The following is a 13110-nucleotide window of genomic DNA, read 5'->3' as shown; positions in this document are numbered from 1 at the left end:
CATAACCCTTGGCTTCTAAGAAGCTAAGAAGCAGCCAGTGCTGCGGCTCACTAGGCTAATCCTCCACCTTGCGGCAACAGCACACCAGGTTCTAGTCCCGGTCGGGGCGCTGGATTCTGTCCCGGTTGCTCCTCTTCCAGGCCAGCTCTCTGCTGTGGCCAGGGAGTGCAGTGGAGGATGGCCCAAGTGCTTGGGCCCTGCACCCCATGGGAGACCAGGAGAAGCACCTGGCTCCTGCCATCGGATCAGCGCAGTGCACCGGCCGCAGTGCGCCAGCTGAGGCGGCCATTGGAGGGTGAACCAACGGCAAAGGAAGACCTTTCTCTCTGTCTCTCTCTCTCACTGTCCGCTCTGCCTGTCAAAAAATAATTTTAAAAAAAGTTAAGAAGAGTAGCAGACTGTTGTTGGCTATCCATTTTTGAAGGACTGCAAAGGGGGACGCCATGAACATGCTGGAGAAGGAAGGAGGGGGATAAATCAAGAGTACCTAGGTCATTGGACAGGGCCTGACCAAACAAATAGGGGCTCTCTACGAACCTCTGGGGGTAAATGGTCCAGGTTAATTGAGTGGAGATGTGGGAATCAGCATCAGTCCATATGAAAGCAAACAGATCTTGAGAGGAGGAATGTAAAAGGATAGTGAGGAATGGATCTTTAAGATCTAGAGCTGAGAAGTGAGAATTGGAGGCAGGGATAGAGGAGAGTAGAATATATGGTTTGGTTATTACTGGATATATGGGTACCACTATAATTTATAGGACACAGGTCTTGGACCAGATGGAAGAATCCATTAGGATTATTTTTACTGCCAGGATAGGAGTGTTATAAGGGGATTTGGTTTTACAAAGTAAACCCTGAGAAGTTTAGTGATGACAGGATTTAATCCTCAAAGGCCGGAGAGGGGCAAGGGATACTGAGGCTGAGAAGGAAATGTTGAAGGGTCTTGAGCCACTAAGGTAGAGTGGCTGATGTGACACACCCATGGGTTAACAGTGGACAGGGTTGCTGAGGTGGGCAGGGTGGCTGGGACCAGGTCATCTTGAGAGAGAAGTGGTGGGCTGGAGGATGGGGTCAATGGCCAGAGGATGAAAAACACCTGAGTACCAAACTGGTAGAGTATGTGTGTCTCTTCTCAGGAGAGGAGTAGGACATTAAGGTGTAACAAGAAAAGATGAGGAAATGCATCATCTTAATTATGCATAGCAGGGTCCCAAAAGTGGGTAAGGATTGAGAATGTTGCACCTGTGTTAATGAGGAAAGAAACTGGCCTACTTGCTTCCATCACATTTGCCCTGGGCTCCCATGGAGGGATGGTCACAGGTGGGTGGCAGGAGGCTGAGCTTCCTCAGTCCTCAATGGTAAATCCTAGTTGGTTAACCCAGGGCATAGGTGGGGAGGATGGCCTGCTGCTGACTTGATGCAAAAGAGGACAGTCCACTACCCAATGGCCCATCTGCTGACATTCAGGACAAGGATTCAGTCCTTGTCCTAAATGTCATATTTCTGGGGCCGGAGCACATTCTGGCCCAGTGTTCTGTTTGGCCACATTTACAACACGGACACTGGGAGCCCTTGTTGTCCACTCGATGGCTCCTGTAATCATCTGAGCCACCAGATCTAGCAGGTTGTTGGAAGGCCTTGGCCAGCATCTTGGACTCTCTCATCCCTCCCATTATATGCCTTAAAGGCCACCTTTAGACTTTCTGCCTAGGGAGTTAATGGGCCCCTCTCGAGCCACTTTAACTTTACCTTGAAATAAGGGAAAGTCTGGGCAAAGAAATGGCTTATGAGGAGGCCTGAAACTTAGGGGTATTCTGGGTCTAGGTAGGTGTATTGGAGAAGGGTGTGTGTCAGATGCTGTAGAAATATGTGAGGGTTTTCCTTTTTATCTTGAATGCCTTCTCCCAGTTTATCATAATTTATAGCCTTTCTGTTGGATTATTTGAGGCCAGCTAATAGACCCGTAATGAAATAATTTATGGCTACTATGGCATTAAAACAGTTGTAATTCCAATTGGGGTCCTGTTCTGGGATTGGATCTGCTCCTATGGGTTGAGCAGGTTCAGTCTGATGGGTTTCGTAGGCGTGAAGAGAGGCCTGTTCCCAAACTCACCTTTGCTCCTCTGGAAGGAGGGTATCAGTGAGGATTACAGAGCCATTGTGAAAAGTCAGATCATAGGACTGGATTAGATATTGAAACTGTAATGCTGGGCTAAAGGTGAAGGAAATCAGTTTTTGTTCAATTTTTGAGAGATCAGCAAGTGAGAAAGGAATGTGGACCCGAACTATGCCCTCTGCTTCTGCCACCTCTTGAAGGTACAACATGGAGGCAGGCTCCCTAGCTGCCCCAAAGGAGCTAGTGACTCTGGGACTGGGCATAGAAAAGGGGGCTCAAGGGCTTGAAGTGGTGGTGGCAGGACAAGAACAATATGCTGGCCCGGCAGAACAGGGGAGGGTGAAAGGACTGGGTTTGAGATAAGGGGGGGAGCAGGGGGAGTAGAAACAGACAAGGGCTGGTTTTGAGATAAGGGTGAACAGCAGACAGGAGGAGTAGAAACAGATGCCACCACTTTGAATTCCTGGGAAGGAGGGGGAGGTGTCAACAAGACAGTGAGAGCCTGAGTGGATGGTGGGCTTTAAAGTTGTTGAGTGGGAGGTGACTGTGCCAGGGCCTGAGCAGGAAGGGCCGAGCCAGTGCCTGTCGGGGGTGGTGAGGTTGGGAGCTCATCCACAGGATGGAACGTAGAACAAAGGGTTTTTCGGCTCTGGCTCTGGGTCTTCAGTGGGAGCATTAGCAGCCAAGAGGACCTTAGCTGGGAAACAGGAGGTGCAGAGAGGTTTAGACTGGAGATAGGAGAAAGCGTGAACATAAGGAGTCTCCTTCCACTATCCCGAACACTCACAGAAGTGGTAGAGATCCTGAGTATTGATGAGGTCAAATGTACAATTACGCAGTTATTAGGACTGGTTGTCAAGGTCATACATACATGGGCCACACCTGATTACAATTGGAGAGACAACCAATGGGAGATTCGGACAGAACATAGGATGAGGAAGCTTCCCTAGCAGCCTACAGAGGTGCAACCAGCAAAGAACAGGCATCTCCAAGATTATGGCACTCTGGTGAGGAGAGTGAGGGTGAGAGGGTGGGCGTCGTCACCAGAACCCACTGGAGCCTGGGTACAAATCCCAGAGAAGGGAAACAGGGTTGAGTCATCACCTACATCCACTGTTGCCCGGGACACAGAGTCCATAGAGGGGCATGAGGCCAGAGGAGTTGTGATGCCTTGTACCAGGATTTCAGGGCAAAGTTGTATAGAACCACGACCTATAGAAAGTTGCATCGACAGAATCCTCTGCCCAGCCCACTATATCCTCAGAATGTTTGAATGGCTGGTGCATGGATGGAGATCACAGAGCATTCAGCAGCAAAGAAGGAGGTCTTGGGGTGGTTTTGTGACTGGCAGGAATCCAGGATCCTGAAGCAGCTCAGATCCCAAAGGAGGAAAGCTGAGTTGACAGGAGAGCCTAGATCTGAGTCACAGCACCAATAAAAGACCACCATAAAATGCACCAAACCCCAGAGTCAGGGAAAAGCTTATTGTCAGCTGACAAGGATGTCTCTCCGTGCACAAGGGAAACAGCAGTCTGTACTAGAGCAGGTTTTACATAGCTTAGCAAAGATAAGGAAATAAAGACAGTAAATTCCATTGGCTGGGGTGAAGATGACATATGATTGGACCATTTGGTCACCTGACTCCTGGTACACCAGGCTGGACTTGAGAAACTGAATCATATCTCAGAGAAGCCAAAACTTGTTGTACAAGATGGTAAAAACTTATTGTACAAGATGGCGACTGGGCCAGAGTCTTAGATGGCAACTGAGACTTGAGATGGTGTCTCAGATAAGATGGCACCAGTTTCACTAACAGACAGTAGACAATTACCAAAATGCATCAAATATGTACTTAAAAGCTGGAAAGTTTACGATTTGCAATTATATCTTACTCGTGATAGAAAAATAAATTCTGACAATTATTGTAGAAATTATCACAGCTCTTAGACTGTCACAAAATATCTGCTGTCCTTCATTCAGTGTGGGACCCTGCATATTCAGATACTAGTCTGGGTAGCCAGCCCTGAGACACTGCAAAGGCAGGAAGAAGAGAAAGACTTTCTGAGGCAGAGCCTCAGTGCCTGGGATTCTGGCCCTCTGTTCTCCTAAATGTGAATCTGAAGGCTGATTTTCACCCAGACAGAACGTTCCTACATGGTTCCATGCACAGACTTTGTTTCCAGGAGTTTTATATCTCATGTTTAGCTGTTCCATGGTTCTAGATTTTCTCCACGATCCTTTCCATATTGAAACAACTCCTGGGCTGCAAAAAGAAACCCAGAAATGAAACAAGGAATTTGATCATTTCCGGCAGGTAAATGCAAGTCACCAAATGCACTTATTTATGCATTCGTTTTTATCTGTGGATTCCCCCACTCTCCTTTCCATGGAGCGCTCTTAGTTAACTATTGCTGACATTGGAATCTCAGTAGCAATTCTGACTGAAAGAGCAACATTTCAATTAAATGAATAATCAAATTCAAAATGTTATTTGAATAATTTGAGTTCTTAAATTAAGCACGCAGATTTTTTCCCCCACAAGTATGCTATAAATTACATTTTCCGGTACATTGGCAGTAAACGGGTAATTAATATTTCAACTTTTACTTCCCAATGTTGATTTAAAAAAATAAAATTAAATAAGCATAGAACATAAAGCAGCACAGCTATCGCAGATGAGATGTGATTGCCCAGCTCTTGTTTGTCCCTTTTTCTCCAGAGTGGGTGCTTCCAATTTGGACAGCAGACTATATCAAACCCAGCAAGTCACCAACAGAACAGAAGTGCAAACATAGTGGAGGTGGCCTTTGGTGCTTTAGGAACATCATAAAATCTATTTCATTATTAGATTTTTTCCTACTATTAATATATAAAAGGTATGCATATAAAAGTGGTACCTTATACTTAATAGATGCATAGTGTTTCCAGTGTAACTGTCTTAACAATAAAAATGTATTTTTACTGAGAAACTACAAGGTTTCTCTTTAGATTATACTTTCTCTTTTTAAAGATATATTTATTTATTTGAAAGGCAGCATTGGGGACAGGTCTCAGAGAGATCTTCCATCTATTGATTCACTCCCCAAGTGGACACAACAGTCAGGATTGGAGTAGGCTTAAGCCACAGGCTTTAAATTCCATTTGGGTCTTCCACATGGGTAGCACAGGCCCATGTACCTGAGCCATCTTCATTTGCTTTCCCAGGCACATTAGCAGGGATCTGAATCAAAAGTGGAATAGCCGGGACTTGAAAAAGCACCCATATGGGATGCTGGGATCACAGGAGGCAGCTCAACACACTGTACCACAAGGGCAGCCCCTAGTTTATACTTTCTAAATGTCTATTATTATGGTAAGAATAGCCACGAAGTGTCAAAATCATCCTAAGAGGAGATTTTGTATCATTATAACTCCTGCCATTCCTTTAGATACACTGACTCATTTAAATTTCACAAAACACTAGGAGGATGTTATTTTAATATTTGTATGCACTAGATGCTAAAATTATTGCAAAGGTGGCTACTTGTCCAATCTCACTCTGCTAAGTGGTGTTAGACTGGAATGGACTATGGGTCACCTCTCTCCTTAGCCACAGAGCTGAGTATTATTTCAGAATGGTTCCCACAGCATGGTTTCACCAATGCAAGTTCACATTGAAGTGAGGGGATTTGTGATGCTAGAGGAACCATTCTGAGGCTGACTATTGGCAGACAGGTTGAGTATCACAGGATAATAATATGGCTAGGGGCTACATAAGGTTGTGTCCTCACTTCAGATACCAAGCACCAGCTCGGGAATTTCCAAGTTATACTTCTGTTCATCCTGGCTAAAGAACTGAGGATTCCCACTAAACACTCGGGTTTAATAACTTCCGTGGATAACTCACAGGGCTCAGGAAAGCACTATACTTAGGGTTGCAGTTGGATTATAATAGACATAAATTAAGAGCAGCTGAATGGAAAGACATGCAATGCAAGCTCCAGAAGGACCACGAACTCTAAGCTTCCCTGTCAGCCTCACATCACACCAAGAAACGAGCATCAGCCAAGGATGTGCACGAGAGCTAGAGCTTCAGTGTTCAGAGCTGGTGCTGAGGACTGACTTCATCACTGGTGCATTTTTGAACTTAATCCCCAGCACCTTTGCTCTGGGGTTGAGGAGGCCAAGCTGATCTTTCCTAGTGCAAAGCTGCGATTGTGTAAAAGCATGATTATTTTTTTCTGGCCTGGCCCCACCTTCCTCCTAAAATGTCTAGGCCCCACCACATATCACCTCATTAGCTTAAACTTGGGTGTGCTCTGCAGAGCATAGCATGATTAACAAAGATACTCCTGGCCGGTGCCACGGCTCAATAGGCTGATCCTCCACCTGTGGCGCTGACACACCGGGTTCTAGCCCCGGTCGGGGCGCTGAATTCTGTCCCAGTCACTCCTCTTCCTGTCTAGCTCTCTGTGGTGGCCCAGGAGTGCAGTGGAGGATGGCCCAAATCCTTGGACCCTGCACCCACATGGGAGACCAGGAGAAGCACCTGGATCCTGGCTTCAGATCAGCGTGGTGTGCTGGCCGCAGTGGCCATTGGGGGGTGAACTAACAGAAAAGGAAGACCTTTCTCTCTGTCTCTCTTTCTCACTCTCTACTCTGCCTGTCCAAAAAAAAAAAAAAAAAGATACTCCTATCAGTTGAGAAATCCTAGTCTTCCTCATATGAACTAGAGACAGTGTGAAGCAGGTTGTCATATAACAATGGCTTCTCTTTCAGTAGTGTCTCCCTGAAGGACCATACCTAAAAACCATAAGGACTCTAGGAACACAATTTGTTTTTTGCCAAACAAGCAGCATCTGTCCAACTCCAGAGGTGGGTTTCAAACAGGCAAAACCTGCCCCTAGTCAACAGTCCGAGGGCAAGAATCAAAATCAGCCACTGGTCTATCCCTTTCACTCTCTATCTAATGCCTGACAGTTCTTTTAGGTTCCACGCCAACAGCCCTCTTGTGTGAGGCCCCTTCCATAGTTGCTCCCCTTCCCTTCTGCATGGGCCCAGGACTTGGGTTGCACCCGCATACTTGCTATCTATTTCTTCAAAGCCACGTGATTCTGTTTTGTCAAACTCTCCATGGCTCCATCAATATTTGGCTCCATGTGACTTCACTATTTAGCACTCATCTGTGTCAAAATTAAGATGCAAGACTTAGGTGAAAGGCATATTTAGTGGTGGTCTCTTGGTGTATTACCACCAAACTAAACTTCCAACTTCATTGTCCCAATTAGTCTGTTGTGCCATGCTGTTCTTTCTTCATCAAATAGAAAAATACGGATGATCATCTAGGGAGGTGGGAAGCTCATGGTTATTGCAAAATCTCTCTACATTTTGCTCTCTGGTAGTATATTTACAATCAGACTCAGAATTTACATTTTCCTGTGAAATTATGAAAATATGAAGAAAATTCAAGAACATAGAAAAAATTGCTCCATTTTAATGTATTCTAGGGCTTCCAGTAAGAAGATTCTTCTTGGCTGTCAGGGTATCTTTTATCCTTTTAAATCCAGATGATTTTGTTCTTGACTTTTAGATTCATTCATTTTTCCATTAAATTAACATGCAAGACTTAACAATGGCTTCTCTTACAGCACACGCTCCCTGAAGGACCACACCTGAAAATCATAATCTAGGAGCACAATTTGTTCTATTGAGTTCAAGGTATGGAGGGGTAGGAAGGTAGAAACTCATGTATAAAACATGGCCCTTGTCCCTGCTCAGCTGACATACTTCTGATAAAAAGTAGAACCCTGGATTCTTACAGTTGAGAGGGACTTAAAATTCACTTTCTTCAGTATCATGCCCAAGGCAGACATTGTGTAAAACACCTCATTCATCTAGCTGCATTTTGAGTACATTCAATGCATTTTGATCTTTTGTTTAAAAAAAGTGTTAAGACAATGTCTCTCCTTCTCTCTCCAACATCCATCCTACAAAAAGGAAACGAATACTCTTACTTCTATTAAGTCAATATCCCTTCCAGCTGCTGGTCATTGGTCCAACGTCCGAAGCACAGAATCCTCCTAAATGCCTCAACCCACAGAACACTCGCTAGGGCATTGTCCTCATGATCTCCAATACAGCTGCTCCCCTGGCACACCCTGCTCCCTGTCCCAACTGTCCCTCACATGGTGCAGTTTCTAGATGCCTTGCCACTCAGGGTACCTTCTCCTGGACCCACTCTAATCCTGAAATGCTTCCTGTGAGAGTCAGCACACACAGTTTCACCCAGAGCTGTGTCGTGGAAAGGATGGGGATGTGGGCACCAGACAGACCTCAGAGCAAATGCCACCTTGTCCAGGACTGAGCCAAGTGACCTCAGGCAAGATCCTCACCTTCTCTGTCTGCCAAAGGAGGAAGATTAGCATTCAGGAAAAGGATTAAATTTAAGGTCATCAAAATGCCTATCTGAATGCAAAACACATAGTGAAAAATGTTTGGGAATTTTACTCCAGATGTAACACAATGAGAATCAAACTAGATCCGCTGGTTCTCTTAGTGCCATTTGCACCCCTCTATCTTTCTGGTAAAACCAGTACTTCACTGCATCATTATTGACCCATTAATTCATGAAGGCCTTTTGTTTGTTGAGTTTCTTGTTTTGGGTTTTCTTAGATGAACAGGAAGCTTTAGCCATGTTGTTAACAAACTTTAGAACATGGCTTACTATTTTCCAAACTAATTTATAAAGTTTAAGACATGAAAAAATGATCGACACTCCCTTCCTTCTACCTCCCATCAAAACAAGTGAAATATTCTAGTTTTACCCTGGCAACTCTTTCAATATCACAAATATTTCCTTAATATTAGCTTAGTACATTAATAAAATATTAATTTAATACATTAATAAAATATAAATTTATATGTTAGCATTCAGAATTTAAGAGTGAAAATCAACATGCTAACAAACTGGGCCTCTGATACCTGAGAGAATTATTTGATAACTAAACTGAGATACAGGAAATGTGATTACAGGAAATGTGTTTTGCTTCCAAATAGGCATTTTTATGACCTTAAATTTAATCCTTTCCCTGATTACAGGTACAACTTCACTAGCTTTTTGTGTGACTTGAGAAGCTTACAACTTCCTCTGTAAAATGGGAGACAATTCCTGAGGTAACTTCCAGAGGGAACCACTCCTGATGACCCGCGGATTTGCAGGTTTGTTGAATATTTCTCATCTTCCTACAGAAGGAGATACAAGTTTCTCATTCCACATTCTGATCTACCAGGTCACCATGATTAGCCTACTGTTCCACACCCACCGTTTTAATCATTAAGCAACAGACAAGAAAGAAGGAGAAGGAGGAGAGAGAAAAAACAGAGAAATAGAGAAAACAATTAAAGTACACAACTATTTGATGTGGGGTTTAACATTCAAGATGGTACATATATTTAATTCCAAGAAGATAGTTTATTTTCCTCCAGAAGGCAGTACTTTTAAAAACACCTTTATTTTAATGAGCAAAAAGGGGTAGAAAGTTTGTTGCAAACAAACATTTCATTTACTAATGAAATTTACTAACATTTACTAACATTTCATTTACTAATGAACTCTCATTTGTTTTTACTGAAGGGTAGAAATTGTTATATCCATTTACAAGAGGCAAAGAACGTCAAAAGAGTATAAGGTTACTCAACATTGAAATTGAGAACACCCTCAGTCATTCTGTGATACCTTCTCCAGGGAAAATGAACTCCTCCCTATCCCAGCATTGTAGGTACTATGGGTTACCAAACACAGGAAAATAAAACCAGAATTCCCAGCATTGACTCCCAAAGTCTGGAAATATTACTGACTCTATTTCACTTTTTACCAGTGGTTGCATTCCTTGACATCCAGTTAATTAAAACAATCTGAACATAAAGTGCATAAACCTACCTCTGTGTGTTGCAGATGTTGGTGGCCTCATGGGGAGGGTGCCCAGGGATCCAGGTCTTGTTGCTGACCCAGAAATGAATTTAAGAACAGGACAGAGATGAGGGCCTCTGGAAAGAAAGGATTTATTGACAAAGCAGAAGTAGGTAGCACATCAACAGGTGAGGTTTGTTCCCTGGGTGAGGCAGATTCTTTTGTGAGGGTTTGTCTTCTCCAGGAGGCACCCTGTACTGATGGCAGTGCCCTTCACCATAGAGTGGGTCTTTCACCATGTTTAGGGTGGGTTTTTTCACACAAGTGCAGCAGAGATAACAGCTCTAACATAGGTGGTGTGTGTCATCAGCATGTGCTCCTAGGTGTGTGGATTTTATTGTTACAATGATGTTTTGGTCAGCAGTCAAGTCAGCCACTCAGGTGAAGATCGATTTTGCCTATCTGCCCAGCATAAGAAGGTAGTTGAGGTCTGACTGATTCATCCTTGGTGCCCAGGGCCTGTTTCTTGTTAGGATACAGTTGCTCCACACCAGATCACCAGCCTCAGCCAATTACTTACCTATCCTTTCTTCCTAAGCCGACTTTCCATGCATCTTGCCTCACATGGGAAAAAAATACCAGTCAGTACCTGACAACTCAGACAGGAACACGGGCTATCTTGGTAGTGAAACAGCATCCTTAAAAAAGAAATCAATCTTTTCTGATGCATAACTAAAAACATGAATAAACTATTTAACATATTGAATATTAAGTAATGTACAGAAAATAATTCTGTAGTATAATGGAGCCTTGATCATCATGGTGAAGTGATATTAGTGAACTGGATGCTACCCAAAATAGAGTGTGTCGCCTTTGGAAATAAGTGAGCACTCCCTGTCAGTATTTCAAAGGCAGGCACCCTGATATTGGCTGTACATACCAGAAAAATGAAACAAAGGTTAGGTACCACTTACTGAATTCAGTACCTCTTGTACTTCAGTGATTGCAAGTAGGTTACTTTAGAAACAGAGAAGGCGGTGGAAGATCATTTGGTATGTAATTCAGATGTGCAAACTCAAATTTCTTTAACATTCAGTGGGTAATATGAGTAGAAAACTGAAATTTGCAGAGGAAAGAGTATAATGTATAATAATAAGAGTCAGAAAAGGTAGAAATATCTAGAATGCATATTCTATGCAAGAGAAGTAAATCATTTTTCGAAGTGTGAAACTTGGGGCCGGTGGCGTGATGCACAAGCTTAAGCTGCCTCTAGCAGTGCTGGCATCCTACGTCATAAGCATCCGTTTGAGTCCTGACTAATCCGCTTCCAATCCAGCGCCCCACTAATGCACCTGGAGAGGGAGTAGAAGACAGTCCAATCATCTGGGCTCCTGCCACTTAGGTGGGAGACTCACATCAAGTTCCTGGCTCCTGGATTTGGCCTGGCTCAGAATGGCTGTTAAAGTCCTTTGGGGAGTGACTCTGCAGAAGGAAGATTCCGTCTCCCCCTCCCCCTCTCCCTCCCCCTCCTTACTCTCTCTACCTCCTCCTCTCTCTACCTCCCCCTCTCCCTCCCTCTCCCCTCCCTCTCCTTACTCTCTCTACCTCCCCCTCTCCCTTCTCTCCTTCTCCCTCCCCCTCACCCTCTCTCCCTCTCTCCCTCTTTTTCAAACAATAAAATTACATAATCTTGGGCTGGCACCATGGCTCACTTGGTTAATCCTCCGCCTGAGGCGCCAGCACCCCATATGGGCTCCGGGTTCTAGTCCCAGTTGCTCCTCTTCCAGTCCAGATCTCTGCTGTGGCCCAGGAGGGCAGTGGAGGATGGCCCATATGGGTGCTCCCTGCACCCACATGAAAGACCAGGAGAAGCACCTGGGTGTGGCACACTGGCAGTAGCGGCCATTTGGGGGGTGAATCAATGGAAGGAAGACCTTTCTCTCTGTCTCTCTCACTGTCTAACTCTGCCTGTCAAATAAAAAGAGTACATAATCTTTAAAAAAATAAAATATATAACTGACCAAGTAAAGCACATGTGAATTTTGCTAGCTTTTAAACTCTAGAAACTAATGAAAAAGAAGAAAAGAGGAGACCCACAGTATATAGCATGGTTTATAATACCGATGAATATGATCTGCATATAAAATACAAAATAACAGTACTTATGGTTCCATACCAGAGTCTATCAGCTTTGGCACAACTGACATTTTGTGTTGGACAATTCTTCGCTGTATGTCCTGCACATTGTAGTATATTTGCCAGCAACTTAGTAGAGTACTTAGTGGCCTCTACCTACTATGTGCAAACAACAGACCCCCTAGGTCTGTCACAGATACAAGTCACAAATGTCTTCACATGTCAAATGTTCTGGCTGAGGGCCACTGGCCTCAGATACAACTGAAAGTTTATAAGCACTTATAAAGTTGTTTTCATAAGTGAATAAGAGATAATGAAGAGAGGCATTTATACTGGGGCAAACGCAATATAAAATCAAGATCAAAGTAAGCCTAAGATTAAAAGAAATAAGAAAATGGGTCGGTGCTGTGGCACAATGGGCTAGGCCTCCGCCTGCAGTGACAGTGTCCCATATGGACGCCGATTAGTGTCCCAGCTGTTCCACTTCCGATCCGATTCTCTGCTGTGGTCTGGGAGAGCAGTGAAAGATGGCCCAGGTCCTTGGGCCCCTGCCCCCATGTGGGAGACCCAGAGAAGCTCTTGGCTCCTGGCTTCGGAGCAGCCCAGCTCCGGCTGTTGCAGTCATCTGAGGAGTGGGCAGCAGATGGAAGAACCTTCTCTCTGCATCTCCTTCCCTTTGTCTGTAACTCAGTCTCTGAAATAAATAAGATCTTTTAAAAATGAAGAAAATGGGATACATAGAAAGATTATACAAATGATGTTATGGGTGGGTGTTGGGGTGCAGTGGGTTAAGCCACTTCTTGGGATGCCCACGTTCCATATTGGAGTGATTGGGTTTGATTCCTGCCTCCAACCACTTCTGACCCTGCTTACTACTAATGAGCCTGGAGGCAGGAGTTGAAGATCCAAATATTTGGTTCCTGCCACCCACATGGGAGACCAGGATGGAGTTCCTGGCTCATGGCTTTGG

The sequence above is a fragment of the Oryctolagus cuniculus genome, chromosome 12 (assembly GCF_051225735.1).
Source record: "Oryctolagus cuniculus isolate XC-2025 breed Fujian yellow rabbit chromosome 12, ASM5122573v1, whole genome shotgun sequence".
Classification (NCBI taxonomy): Eukaryota; Metazoa; Chordata; class Mammalia; order Lagomorpha; family Leporidae; genus Oryctolagus; species Oryctolagus cuniculus.
This window is presented reverse-complemented; position numbering follows the sequence as displayed.